General features: G+C 43.3%; 1 pseudogene; it reads right to left on the minus strand.

The window, feature by feature from the left end:
- Positions 1–7440: 7440 nt before the first annotated feature.
- LOC112436730 (U6 spliceosomal RNA) lies at positions 7441–7541 on the minus strand (annotated as a pseudogene).
- Positions 7542–14401: the final 6860 nt, after the last annotated feature.

The raw sequence follows: 14401 nt of genomic DNA on the forward strand, positions 1-14401 counted from the left end.
GGCTTAGCACATATAGAGGAATGATTCATTCATTCCACGAATATTCATCAGGCACAGTTCTAGCTTTTGTGGAGACAGAGTGAAGAGGGCAGATCTCTGCCTACATGGACCAGTTAGGGAAAGACAGGAAGAAAAGCATGGAGGGAGAGAGAGGGAGAAGAAAAGAAAGGAAAATAAAAAATTACAGATAGTGATAACTGCAATGATGAAAATAAAACAGGCCACCGTAACAGTGATGGGGGTATGAATGTCGGGCTTCTTTGGACTGGGAGTCAGGGACACCCTCTCTGAGGAGGCCACATTTGAGCTGAGACCCAAATGATGATGACGAGGAGAAGCCAACCATAAAATAGTGGAAAACATCCAAAGCAGAGTGCACAGCAAATGTAAAGAACGTGAAGCAGCCTGGGCATGGTGGCTTACACCTATAATCCCAGCACTTTGGGAGGCTGAGGCTGGAGGATCACTTAAGCCCAGGAGTTCGAGACCAACTTGGGCAACATAGTGAGACCCTGTCTCTATTATAAAAAAAAAAAAAAAAGAAGAAGAAGAAGGAGGAGGAGGAGGAGAAGGAGAAGGAGAAGGACAAAGACAAGGAGAAGGAGAAGAAGAAGAAGAAGAAAGAAGAAGAAGAAGAAAAGAAGAAGAAGAAGAAGAAGAAGAAGAAGAAGAAGAAGAAGAAGAAGAAGAAGAAGAAGAAGAAGAAGAAGAAGAATCTGAGGCAGCAATGAGCTTGGTTGGTTAAAAAAACAAAACAAAACAAAAAAAAACAGAGAGGCCAGAACAGCTGGGGAGCAGGGAGTGGAAGGGAAAACTGCCTGCGAGGAAGTCAGAAGGCAGGCACGGAGAGGAAATCTCAGAAGGGCTTGCAGGTCAAGGTAAGAAGTGTGGATTTGGCAGGGCGCGGTGGCTCACGCCTGTAATCCCAGCACTTTGGGAGGCCGAGGCGGGCGGATCACAAGGTCAGGAGATCGAGACCATCCTGGCGAACATGGTGAAACCCCGTCTCTACTAAAAATACAAAAAATTCGCCAGGCGCGGTGGCCGGCGCCTGTAGTCCCAGCTACTGGAGAGGCTGAGGCAGGAGAACGGCGTGAACCCGGGAGGCGGAGCTTGCAGTGAGCCGAGATAGCTCCACTGCACTCTGGCCTGGGCGACAGGGCGAGACTCCGTCTCAAAAAAAAAAAAAAAAAAAAAAAAGAAGTGTGGATTTTATTCTCGGTGCAATAGCAACGGCAGGACAATCGGTGCAAGAAATGGGGTGTCTCCAAGCAGAGCGGGCAGAAGCAACGCTCAAGACCTAAGGAGAGCATCAAATGAGAAACGTGGCAGCCAGCACCCCCCTGGAGCTCTAGGATACACATACCTGCATACTGCTCATATTATAAGCGGACCCCACTGATTGAGGGCCAATGATAAGCCAAGCAATGTAAACACAAAATGATCGAGTTATGCTGAATTGTTTTTTAAAAAGAAGTTGGGGGCTGAGCATGGCGGCTCATGCCTGTAATCCCAGCACTTTGGGAGGCCGAGTCCGGCAGATCACTTGAGGTCAGGAGTTCAATCAAGACCAGCCTGGTCAACATGGCAATACCCTGTCTCTACTAAAAATACAAAAATTAGCAAGATGTGGTGGCAAGCACCTGTAATCCCAGTTACTCGGGAGGCTGAGGCAGGAGAATCGCTTGAACCCAGGAGGTGGAGGTTGTAGTGAGCTGAGATCGTGCCATTGCACTCCAATCTAGATGACAGTGTGACTTGATCTCAAAACAAACAAATAAACAAACAAACAAACAAAAAACATGAAAAAGAAAGTGGGAAAGGAGATAGTGGACTTTTAAAAACAGAAGCAGGCTGGGTGCAGTGGCTTATGCCTATAATCCTTGCACTTTGAGAGGCCGAGGCGGGTGGATCACCTGAGGTCAGGAGTTAGAGACCAGCCTGGCCAACACGGCGAAACCCTGTCTTTACTAAAAATATAAAAATTAGCCCGGCAGGGTGGCGGGCGCCTGTAATCTCAGCTACTCAGGAGGTTGAGGCAGGAGAATCACTTGAACCCAGGGGAGAGAGGTTGCAGTGAGCTGAGATCGCACCACCTCAGTCCAGCCTGGGTGAAAGAGGGAGACTGCATCTCAAAAAAAAAAAAGAAAATAAAAACAGAAGCAAATTGCAGTGGTTTTCATTTTTTTTTTAATAGTGATGGGGTCTTGCTATGTTACTCAGGCTGGTCTCAAGCCATCCTCCTGTCTCAGCTTCCCAAAGCACTGGGACTACGGGTACGAGCCACCATGCCCATCCTTGCAGTGATGTTGAGGAAAGGTATGGCAGGTTCCAAAAAACCCAAATACAGATTAGTGTAAAGCAGGGTTTGTCAACCCTGGCACTATTGACATTTTGGACCACACAATTGTGGGGTGCTATCCTGTGCATTGTAGGATGTGCAGCAGCATCCCTGGTCTCTACCTATGATGACAATAGCAACCAGCAGTTGTGACTACCAAAAATGTCTGCAGGCATTGCCAAATGTCCCTTGTGGAGCAAAATCGCCTCTGTTGGATAATTCACTGATACAATTGACAACATTTAATCTAATATACTTTTGTGATATATGTTCTAAGACAGGTTTGAGTATTTTAATTTTCCCTTCACAAGAAAAGAAATTCTATGAGTGGGCTAGGCACGGTGGCTCACGCCTGTAATCCCAACACTTTGGGAGGCCGAGGCGGGAGGATCATAAGGTCAGGAGCTCGAAACCATACTGCCTAACGCGGTGAAACCCCGTCTCTACTAAAAATACAAAAAAATTAGCCGGGAGTGGTGGCGGGTGCCTGTAGTCCCAGCCACTTGGGAGGCTGAGGCAGGAGAATGGCGTGAACCCGGGAGATGGAGCTTGCAGTGAGCTGAGATCAGGCCACTGCACTCCAGCCTGGGCGACAGAGAGAGACTTGCCTCAAAAAAAAAAAAAAAAAAAAAAACCAAAAAGAAAAAGAAATTTTATGAGTGAGCGCAAAAGTAGTTGCCGTGTTGGCAGTTGGAAACTACCATTTGACATTGGAATACATTCTTAAATAAATGTGGTTATGTTATAGATCATTTTAATGGGTATTTCTTGCTTTTTGGTTTTTTTTTTTTTGCTAATGACTTATTACTTGCCATTTATTTTGTGTTTATTTTAGACTATGGAAATGAAGTTACACAAAAAGCAAATTTGAGTGATTTTCATATTCAAGTTCAAAGTGGGTCATAAAGCAGCGGAGACAACTTGAAATATCAACAATGCATTTAGCCCAGGCACGCTAATGAATATATAGTGCAGCGATGGTTCAAGAAGTTTTGCAAAGGAGAAGAGAGCCTTAAGGATGAGAAGTATAGCGGCCAGCCATTGGAAGCTGACAGCGACTGAGAAAAATCATTGAAGCTGGTCCTCTTGCAAGTACACGAGAAATTGCCAAAAAACTCAGTGTCTACGATTCTATGGTTGTTCAGCTTTTGAAGCAGATTGGAAAGGTGAAAAAGCTTGATAAGTAGGTGTCTCATGAGCTGAGTGAAAATTTAAAAATCATCGTTTTGAAGTGTCGCATTCTCTTATTCTACACAACAACGACAAACCATTTCTAGATCGGATTGAGATGTGCGATGAAAAGTGGATTGTATACGGTAACCGGCGATGACCAGGTCAGTGGTTGGACCACAAAGAAGCTCCAAAGCACTTCCCAAAGCCAAATTTGCACCGAGAAAACGTCATGGTCACTGTTTGGTGGTCTGCTGCCGGTCTGATCCACTACAGCTTTCTGAATCCTGGCGAAATCGTTACATTCAAGAAGTATTCTCAGCAAATCGATGCGATGCACAGAAAACTGCAGTGTCAACTGAAAGCGCCCAATTCTTCACGACAGCACCCGACCGCATGTTGTACAACCAATGCTTCAAAAGGTGAATGAACTGGGCTACGAAGTTTTGCCTCATCCGCCATATTCACCTGACCTCTAGCCAACAGACTTCTTCAAGCATCTCGAGAACTTTTTGCAGGGAAAATGCTTTCACAACCAGCAGGATGCAGAAAATGCTTTCCAAGAGTTCATCAAATCCCAAAGCACAGATTTTTACGCTACAAGATTAAACAAACTTATTCCTTGTTGGCAAAAATGTGTTCATTGTAATGGTTCCTATTTTGATTAATAAAGATGTGTGTGAGCCTAGTTATAATGTTTTAAAATTCATGGTCTGAAACCGCAATTACTTTTGCACCAACCTAATAGTAACTAGAGGGTTAAAAAATGTGGAATGACTCATTATTTCATTCATTTTTGTGGGCTTGACACAATTCTATGGTGGTTAATAAAGAATCTTTATTAAGCGCATTCTATATGCCAAGCACTGTTTTTGGGGACTAGGGATAGAGAAGTGATCAAGTACATTAAAAATATATATATATCCTGCCCTTGTGGAACTTATACTCTCATAAGAGGAGAGAGGGTAAACAAATAAATGGGTATATCATTTAGAATACTAGAAAGTGATAAGTGCAATAGAAAAATTAAGTTGGGAAGAGAGATGGGAGTGCCACGATGGAGCAGGATGGAAATCTAAAGTAGAGGCCGGGTGCAGTGGCTCACGCCTGTAATTCCAGCACTTTGGGAGGCTGAGGTGGGTGGATCACTTGAGGCCAGGAGTTCGAGATCAGCCTGGCCAACATGGTGAAACCCCATCTCTACTAAAAATACAAAAAATTAGCCAGGCGTGGTGGTGTGCACCTGTAGTCCCAGCTACTCGGGAGGCTGAGGCAGGAGAATTCCTTGAACCCAGGAGACGGAGGCTACAGTGAGCCGAGATCGCACCACTGCACTCTAGCCAGGGTGACAGAACAAGACTCTGTCTCAAAAAAAAGAAATCTAAAATAGAGTCTTACTGCAACAGTAATATTTAAGAAAAGAGTTAAAGGGAATAGGGAGAAAGTTGTGCAGAAAGCAGAAGGAACATTAGTGCAAACTCCCTAAGGCATGAGCAGAGCTGGGTTTGTTGCAAAATAGCTGGGAAACCAGGATGACTGGTTAATATGAACAATTATGTTTAAAGTAACCACTGGCCTAACTTAAATAAAGCTCTCTGAATGACTGCATGGTCAAATCTGAAATGGCAACTCCTTGGTATAGTTTTTCAGCAGATGAGGGAATGGGAAACCATTGGTCTTGAGCATCTTACGAGCCTCTAAAGATGTAAAGTAACACCAACAATTAAAGAATAATTCCAAATGTTTTACCTATACTTAGCTCTTGAGGTGCATTTTGGGTGGGATAACCTTCTTCACAGGTTATCTTTTCCCATCTTTCCATTCAGGTTTCAACTAAAATAAAATAAAATGTTCTGAGTAAAATGTAGGGGGAAACACTGGTCAAAAGTGAATTGATTTTTAAAAAGTAAATTATAATTTGATGAGAAGGAGCAGTATTATTACCTGATCAAAGAAATAGATAGGCCCAGAGTCAAAGGGCTTGGCTTTGGTAAATTCCTTCATTCTGCCATGAGACCTGAGACAGAGCAACTGAAAATCTGAAGACAAATGATCATGTTCATGGATGATATTTCAAAGTACTTTATGGTTTTAAAGTTTAACTCTTCATTTTTTAAAAAATATAGATGAGGTCTCAACAGGTGCCAAGGCTCATGCCTATAATCTCAGCATTTTGGGAGGCTAAGGCAGGCTGATTGCTTGACACCAGGAGTTCAAGACCAGCCTGGGCAACACAGTGAGACCCTGTCTCCACAAAAAATACAAAAATTAGCCGGACGTGGTGGCGCACACCTGTATTCCCAGCTACTCATGAGGCTGAGGTGGAGGATCAATTGAGCCTGGGAGGTTGTCGAGGCTTCAGTGAGCTGCGACTGTGCCACTGCACCCCAGCCTGGGTGACAGAGTGAGACCCTGTCTCAAAAAAAATGAGGTCTCACTATCTTGCCCTGGCTGATCTCAAATTTCTGGCCTCAAACAATCCTCCCACCTCAGCCTCCCAAACACTGGGATTACAGGCATGAGCCACGATGTCCAGACAGATGTTTTATTTTCATCAAAGTATAAAAACACTGGGGGGAGAGGGACACCACTGTTCCTTTATCTCCATCTTTATTTCATACGCTATTGACTTGACATAGATACAATCAGAACCGAAAGCTATTGGCAAACAAAGCAATAATGGTGTATTAATAGAGACTTTCTCAACCTCAGCACTACTGCCATTTGGACCAGATAATTCTCTGTGGCAAAGAGCTGCTTTGTGCATTGCAGAATGTTTAGCAGCAACCTTAGCTTTTACCTCTTCAGATGCCATAATATAACCTCTCACCCAGTTGTGACAACAAAAAATGTTTCCTGACATTGCTGATGGTTCCCTGGGGGTCAAAATCACCCCTGGTTGAGAACACTGTGCAATGGCCAAAACAAAACAAAAAAAGGTTTGTGAAAAGAGGAACTGTTGTCTGTGAGGATGGGTGGCACTGATGATGGCAGGGTCATTAAAGCAGTGACACTCAAAATGTGGTCCCTGGACCAGCAACATCAGCATCACCTGGGACCTTGTTAGAGATGCAAATCCTCAGGCCTTACCCAGACCTAATGTTAGAATCTCTGCAGGTGGCACCTGGAATCTATGTGTGGGCAAGCCCTCCGTGGGATTCTGAGAACACTCAAGTTTGCAAAGTCCTAACCAAAGGGACACATTTTACTAAGCACTTCATAGCCACTAGCATAGTTATGATGAAAAAGACAATAAAAAGGGACACATTTTACTAAGCAGGTTGTGAAAAGCACATGACTGTGATTGGAGAGGAACTGTGGGGCTGGCTAAACCAGAGCTAAATGGCCTCAGGGATTTGCAGTGACCACACAGTGGAGGACAGGGCACCAGCAACAACATGAGGACTGGGACTCGTGGTGGACTGAGGCTTATTAACTATTGTAATTATTGGCCAGGCGTGGTGGCTCATGCCTGTAATCCTAGCACTTTGGGAGGCTGAGGTGGGCGGATTGCCTGAGCTCAGGAGTTCGAGACCAGCCTGGACAACATGGCGAAATCCCGTCTCTACTAAAAATACAAAAAATTAACCAGGTATGGTGGTGCGTGCCTGTAAGCTATTCGGGAAGCTGAGGTATGAAAATCACTTGAACCTGGGAGGTGGAGGCTGTGGTGAGCCAAGATCGCACCATTACACTCCAGTCTGGGCAACAGAGCAAGAATCTGTCTCAAAAAAGCAAAAACAAAAACAAAAACAAAAAACGAAACAAACCAAAAATAATTATTTGATTATTAATAATAAACATTTCCTGTGAATATACCAAAAAAGTTTAAAAAAAGAAAAAAAGAAAATTTTAAGGCTCAGACTAAACTAGCCCTTCCTTAAAGAGGAGTAGGAGAACACCTTTATTTTTTTCTTTTATTTATTTATTTTTTAATGGAACGCTTCATGAATTTGTGTGTCATCCTCGTGCAGGGCCCATGCTAATCTTCTCTGTATCATTCCAATTTTAGTATACGTGCTCATTGTACAGACAGAATCTCTATTTGTTCCCCAGGCTGGTCTCAAAATCTTGGCCTGAAGCTATCCTCCTGCCTTGGCCTCCCAAAATGCTGTGATTACAGACATGAGCCACCATGCCTGGCCTGGGAAGAGCTTTAAAATGAAATTTAAGGGACACCTAAAGCTTCTGTTTATCTAAATTTTTCTCTCTAGAGAGGGAAAAATAAATTTCTCAGCCAGGCACTGTGGCTCACACCTGTAATCCCAACATTTTGGAAGGCCAAGTGGGGGCAAATCACTTGAGTTCAGGAGTTCAAAACCAGCCTGAGCAACATGGTGAAACCCCATCTCTACAAAAAAAATGCAAAAATTAGACAGGCATGGTGGCACATGTCTGTAGTCTCAGCTACTCAGGATGCTGAGATGGGAGGATGGCTTGAGCCTGAGATGCAGAGGTTGCAGTGAGCCAAGATAGCACCACTGCACTACACTCTGGGTGATAGAACCAGACTGTCTCAAATAAATAAATAAGTTCCCTATCTCATTATCTTGCCACTGTGACTGAAGATTCCACTTTGCATGAATCCCGTATCTCCAAAATCCCTGATTAAAATGTAAATTTAGGCATTTATGCTATAATATGCTGTATGCATTCATGAAAAACGTCACATCCTGCAAAATTGTGTGCACTGAAATTAATAGGACTTATAGGAAAAGTAGTGTTAGGGCAGACCACGGAAAACCTATGCCACTTTGTAACCAGAGCACAAAAGTAGAATAATAATTGGTATGGCAGGAGAAACTTAGATAGTCCAGGCAGCCAGTTGTGGCCAGAGACCGCTTCAGGAGATATGAAAAAAAAAAAAAAAAAAATCAACAGAGTATAAATGCAAACTGATGGGTACTGAGATAATGTGGATGGAAGTGGAGCTCCTTGCCAGTGAGGTCAACTTTAAGGTGGGCAGGGAAGGAAGTGAAACCTGCCAGAATCAGAGAGCCGTGGAAGACTGGGAGTGCACCATTCTGGGGAGGGAGGCTTTGCTACTAGTGCTCATTTTTAATGTTTGAGTTTTTAAAAAAGAGTTGACTCCATGGTGCACGTCTCTACTCCCAGCACTTTGGGAGGATGAAGTGGGAGGATCACTTGAGCCCAGGAGTTCAAGATCAGCCTAGGAAACATAGTGAGAGCTCCCCCATCCTCCCACCACCTGTCTCTACAAAAAAATTAAAAATTAGCCAGGCGTAGTGGCGCATGCCTATTGTCCCAGCTCCTCAGGAGGCTGAGGTGGGAGGATCTCTTAAGCCTTGGGACGTAGAGGCTGCAGTGAGCAGTGTGCACCACTGCACTCCAGCCTGGGCAACAGAATGAGACCCTGTCTCAAAAAAAAAAAAAAAAAAAAAGACAAGCCAATGTAAAATGTAAAAATGGGCAAATGATTTGGATAGACACTTCTACCAAGAATATATACAAATGGGCCAGGCACGGTGGCTCACGCCTGTAATCCTAGCACTTTGAAAGGCTGAGGCGGGTGGACCAGATCACCTGAGGTCAGGAGTTCAAGACCAGCCTGGTCAACAGGGCGAAACCCCATCTCTACTAAAAGTACAAAAATCAGCCAGTCATGTTGGCGGGTGCCTGTAATCCCATCTCCTCATGAGGCTGAGGCAGGAGAATTGCTTGAATCTGGAGGGCGGAGTTTGCAGTGAACTGAGGTCGTATCACTTCACTCCAGCCTGGGTAAAAGAGTGAAACTCTGTCTCAAAAAAAAAAAAAAAAAAGAATATATACAAATGGTCACTAACACATGAAGAGATGCTCAATGGCATGAGTCATCAGATAAATGCAAATCAAAACCACAATGAGATACCACTTTATATCCAGTAGGATAGTTATAATGAAAAAGACAAGAAACAGTGTTGATGAGGATATGGAGAAATTAGAAGCCTCATACACTGCTGGTGGGAATGTAGCATCATGCAGTTCCTTTTGAAAACAGTCTGGCAGTTTATCAACTGTGCTATAGTCTGAATGTGTTCCTTCAAAATTCATACGTTGAAACTTAACTGCCAATGTCATAGTATGATTGGAGCCTTAAGGAGGTGATTAAATCATTAGGGCAGAGCCATCATGAGGGGGATCAGTGCCTTATAAAAGAGGCTTGGGGGATCCCCCTTGCCTTTTCTGCCATGTGAGGACACAGCAAGAGGTGTCACGTTCGAAGCAGAGTAAGCCCTCATCAAACTTTTTTTTTTTTTTGAGCTGGAGTCTCACTTTGTCACCCAGGCTGGAGTGCAGTGGCACAATCTCAGCTCACTGCAACCTCTGCTTCCCGGATTCAAGCGATTCTCTTGCCTCAGCCTCCCGAGTAGCTGAGATTACAGTCATGCACCACCACTCCTGGCTAATTTTTATATTTTTAGTAGAGATGGGGTTTCACCATGTTGGCCAGCCTGGTTTCAAACTCCCGCCTCAGCCTTCCAAAGTGCTGGGATTACAGGTGTGAGCCACTGTGCCCGGCCCTCATCAAACATTGAATCTGCTGGTGAATTGACCTTGGACTTCCCAGTTTCCAGAACTGTGAGAAAATGAATTTCTGTTCTTTATATATTACCCAGTCTAAGGCATTTTGTTAACAACAGCCCAAACAGACGAAGATACCTAGCAATGGTACTCTTATATAGATACCCAAGAGAAATGAAAAGATGTCCAAAACAAAAGTTGCACAGCAATGTTCACAGGAGTATCATTCATAACAGTCAAAAAGTAGAAACAACCCAAATGTCCACCAATTGATGAGTGGATACGCAAAATGTGGCATATCCATACAATTGAATATATATATTTTTAATTCTTTTTGAGATATGGTCTCACTCTGTCCCCCAGGCTATAGTGAGGTGGCACGATCTCGGCTCACTGCAGCCTCGACTTCCCAGCCTCAAGTGATCCTCCCAACTCCGCCCTCCAAGTAGCTGCAACTATAGGCGTGCACCACCATGCCCAGGTAATTTTTGTGTTTTTTTGTAGAGACAGGATCTCACCATGTTGTCCATGCTGGTCTTGAACTCCTGAGCTCAAGCAATCTGCCTGCCTTGGCCTCCCAAGGTGCTGGGATTATAGGTGTGAGCCACCATGCCTGGCCACAGCAGAATATATTCAGCCTGAAAACAGAAAGAAGTATTGATATATGCTACAACGTAGATGAACTTTGAAAACATTATGCTAAGTGAAAGGAAGCAGACATAAAGCCACAAATTGCATGGCTCCGTTTATATGAAATATACAGAATAGGCAAATCCATTGAGACAGAAAGTAAATAAGTGGTTTCCAGGGATTGAGGGAGGGAGAAATGGAGAATGACTGCTAATCAGTAAAGGGTTTCTTTTTGGGTTGATGAAAATGTTGTGTAATTAGGTAGTAGTGACGGTCGTATGACCTGTAATATACTGAAACCACAGAAATGTAAACTTTAAAATGGTGAATCTGACATGCGAATTATCATAATTGTTTTAAAGAAGTACTGAAGAATCTCAGCCAGTTCCAGCTTCCACCCATACCCATCTAGAGATATGAACTGCCAAAGATCAGCTCCTCGAAAACATCTGAGCACCTTAAAAATTACCTACCTCTGGATCACCAGCTGCTGCCAGTTTTCAGACCAAAGAATATTAGAGATCTGTTGGTTCTGACCCCAAAACTACTTTATACCAGAGTTCCATGCAGAACCTCAAGACCAGTTGATTCCGTTCATGCCTTTTGTTTTAGTGATCCTCAGTCACCAAAAGTGTAAGCTTGGAATTTCTGGATCAAGAGAAACTTGATAGGGTGCGGTAGCTCACACCTGTAATCCGAGCACTTTGGAAGGCCAAGGTGGGTGGATCACTTGAGGTCAGGAGTTCAAGACCAGCCTGACCAACATAGTGAAACCCTGTCTCTACTGAAAATACAAAAATTAGCCAGGCATGGTGGCAGACGCCTGTAATCCCAGGTACTCAGGAGCCTGAGGCAGGAGAATCACTTGAACCGGGAGGCAGAGGTCGTAGTGAGCTAAGATGCCACCACTGCACTCCAGCCTGGGTGACAAAGTGAGACTCCGAGGTATTGCTCCTCACAAGAGGGCATTAGCTGTGGGGGTCTGCCTGCAGACCCTGACCCAAACAACAGATGAATAACACGAGCATTGACACACAGATATTCTGTGTTGCCAATCCTGCTGAGTGTCCGACCGCCTGCACACCAAGAGAGGTTTGTCACTGTGGCCAGCCTCGATCAGCTCGGGAGGCTTGCATTAATTCATTAAGATTAGTTAACAAAAACTTGAGACAACACCATTAGAGGGTAATTGACATTGTCGACTTCCTGAGTAAAAAGCATATATCAAAGGTTTAAGGCTTAAGACCATATGAGTAAACAAGTTAACTAGATAACTTCCCCACATCCCCTTGTTGACTACTCTAATTTATGTAACTCAAGGTAATGAGACCAGGCCACCTTCAGCCCGGTCTATTACCGAAGTCATATGAAAACCCTCAGGCCTTCCAAAAGGGTTTTGTGGCTATCATAACTAATATTTTTCCCACCAGCCTGATTGAATCCCAACATCTCCCCCTTTTTTGTTTGCCACATCAAATTTTTTGATTGGAGAGCGCAGATATGTGCAGCCACAGGTTTGTCAGGCGAGGTGGTCACTGCTCTTATTCCGGCTTTGCATCCTAGGATTAGCAAATAACACAAAACAATCATGAGTACAATTAGCAACATTCTTTTCTCGTCAAAGAGTGACATGTAGTGTTACTTGGCATCTTAGTTCGATGTGTGCCATTACTAAGGAACCCCACTGGGGGTATGTTAACTCCTTCCAGCCAGGCAGTTACATTGTTAGAAGCTGGAAAGGGAGTGTCTGCTTAGATAACAGGGCTGAAAAAAGGCAGATTTAAGAGATGAGCTTAATAGAGTGTAGCAGCTATAGGTAGTAGGCAAAGTGAGAGAATTAAAAATGAATAAATTATCTGGCCTTCCGCTTCTTCAGCATAATGTCTGGGGCCTGTGTTGTTCGTGGAAGCCTCATTGTTGAGGCTGTGGGTCCTGTAGGGTTTTTCTTAGGCTGGCTTGAGTTTTTTCTTCTTTCCATCCCTTGATGAGGACATAGTCTCCAGGCTGGTGCTGGAAATTCTAGGGGTGGTGCCTGTGCTAACAGACCTTTTACATTCTTTAAAGAGCAGGTTTAGTGCTTTAAAAAAACTAGTTGTGCTTTATTTTAATGTCTAGTTTACAGAAAAACTGGATGATACTTTTTTAACTTCAGCCAATATGTTTACACACAGAATTTTTTTTACAATTAACATTTTAAAACTTGTTTAGACCTTCAGAACAAAAATCGTACATTTCCTGCATAAATTCCTTTTTATAACATTTTTCATGACTTTCACAGACAATCTTCAACATACCTTACCTTTCTATGTTTTATAACCTTCCTTACTAAAGGTGCATTCTTATAACTTTCCTAATATTTCCTTTCCCTTCTTGCTGCTTTATTTCTGTCCTTAGTCCTTCTTTTTGTGTTTTTCTCTGATCTCTGTCTTTTCTAGTCTCTTTCTTATTCTTTCCTTTTATTTCTCTCTCTAGCTGTGGACACAAGCATACTTTCTTCCTCATGTTAATAATTCACTTGGACCACGCCATTTATTACTGTTCACATCTTTCCATAAAATTGCAGGTTTTATGCCTTGAGAGGTTTTAGCAAAGTGCTTTTCTGCAGCTGATTGAAATTTGTCATATAAATTTTAAAAATTAAGGTTAAATAAAGCTTATGCCAGTAGTGTTGCAGGGTACTTACCTATATTTCCTTTTTTCCATTTTTTTGAGCATATTTTTAAGGGTGAAATGTGCTCATTCTATTGCCTGTCCTTGGGGGTTATATGGGATGCCTGTGGAATGCTGGGTATTCCACATGTGACAAAATTGTTGAAATTGTGAGCTGGTATAAGCTGGACCATTATCAGTCTTAACTTTTGTGGGTTGCCCCATAAATGCAAAAGTTAAAAGAAGATGTTTAGTGACATATCGAGTAGACTCTCCAGGCAAACCATGTGCACTAATTAAATGAGTGTTGGTATTGTGTCGGGAGTTGATTCCTGCTGGTGGGTTGGTGGTCTCACTGACTTCAAGAATGAAGCTGCGGAACTTCATGGTGAGTGTCACAGCTCTTAAAGGTGGCACAGACCCAAAGAGTGAGCAGCAGCAAGGTTTATCGCATACAGCAAAGGAACAAAGCTTCCACAGCATGGAAGGGAACCCGAGTGGGTTACCACTGTTGGCTGGGGTAGCCAGCTTTATTCCCTTATTTGTCCCCTCCCATGTTCAGTTTCTGTCCCATCAGAGTGCCCTTTCTTCAATCCTCCCCGTGATTAGCTACTTTTAGACTCCTGCTGATTGGTGCATTTTACAGAGTGCTGATTGGTACGTTTTAAAAAGTGCTGACTGGTGCATTTTACAGAGCACTGATTGGTACATTTTACAATCCTCTTGCTAGCTACAGAGCACTGATTGGTGCGTTTTACAATCCTAGCTACAGAGTGCTGATTGGTGCATTTTACAATCCTCTTGTAAGACAGAAAAGTTCTCTAAGTCCCCACTCGACCCAGGAAGTCCAGCTGGCTTCACCTCTCAGTATCAATGGATACATGCACCTATCTTAGTTTCCTAATTTCAGAGATGTGTGTAACATCTGTTTGCCACAAATGATTAGGTTCTGATCCTCTAGGGTTAACACCTGTTGAAGTAGGGGACATCCCTGTGAGCTGGCAATCTGGGCACATTGTAGGATAATTTGTTTAGCCAGCCTCTGAGTAAGTTAAAATTGTTTAGGTAAGTTTCTCTAATTTTGGTGGA

The sequence above is a fragment of the Pan paniscus genome, chromosome 10 (genome assembly GCF_029289425.2).
Source record: "Pan paniscus chromosome 10, NHGRI_mPanPan1-v2.0_pri, whole genome shotgun sequence".
Classification (NCBI taxonomy): Eukaryota; Metazoa; Chordata; class Mammalia; order Primates; family Hominidae; genus Pan; species Pan paniscus.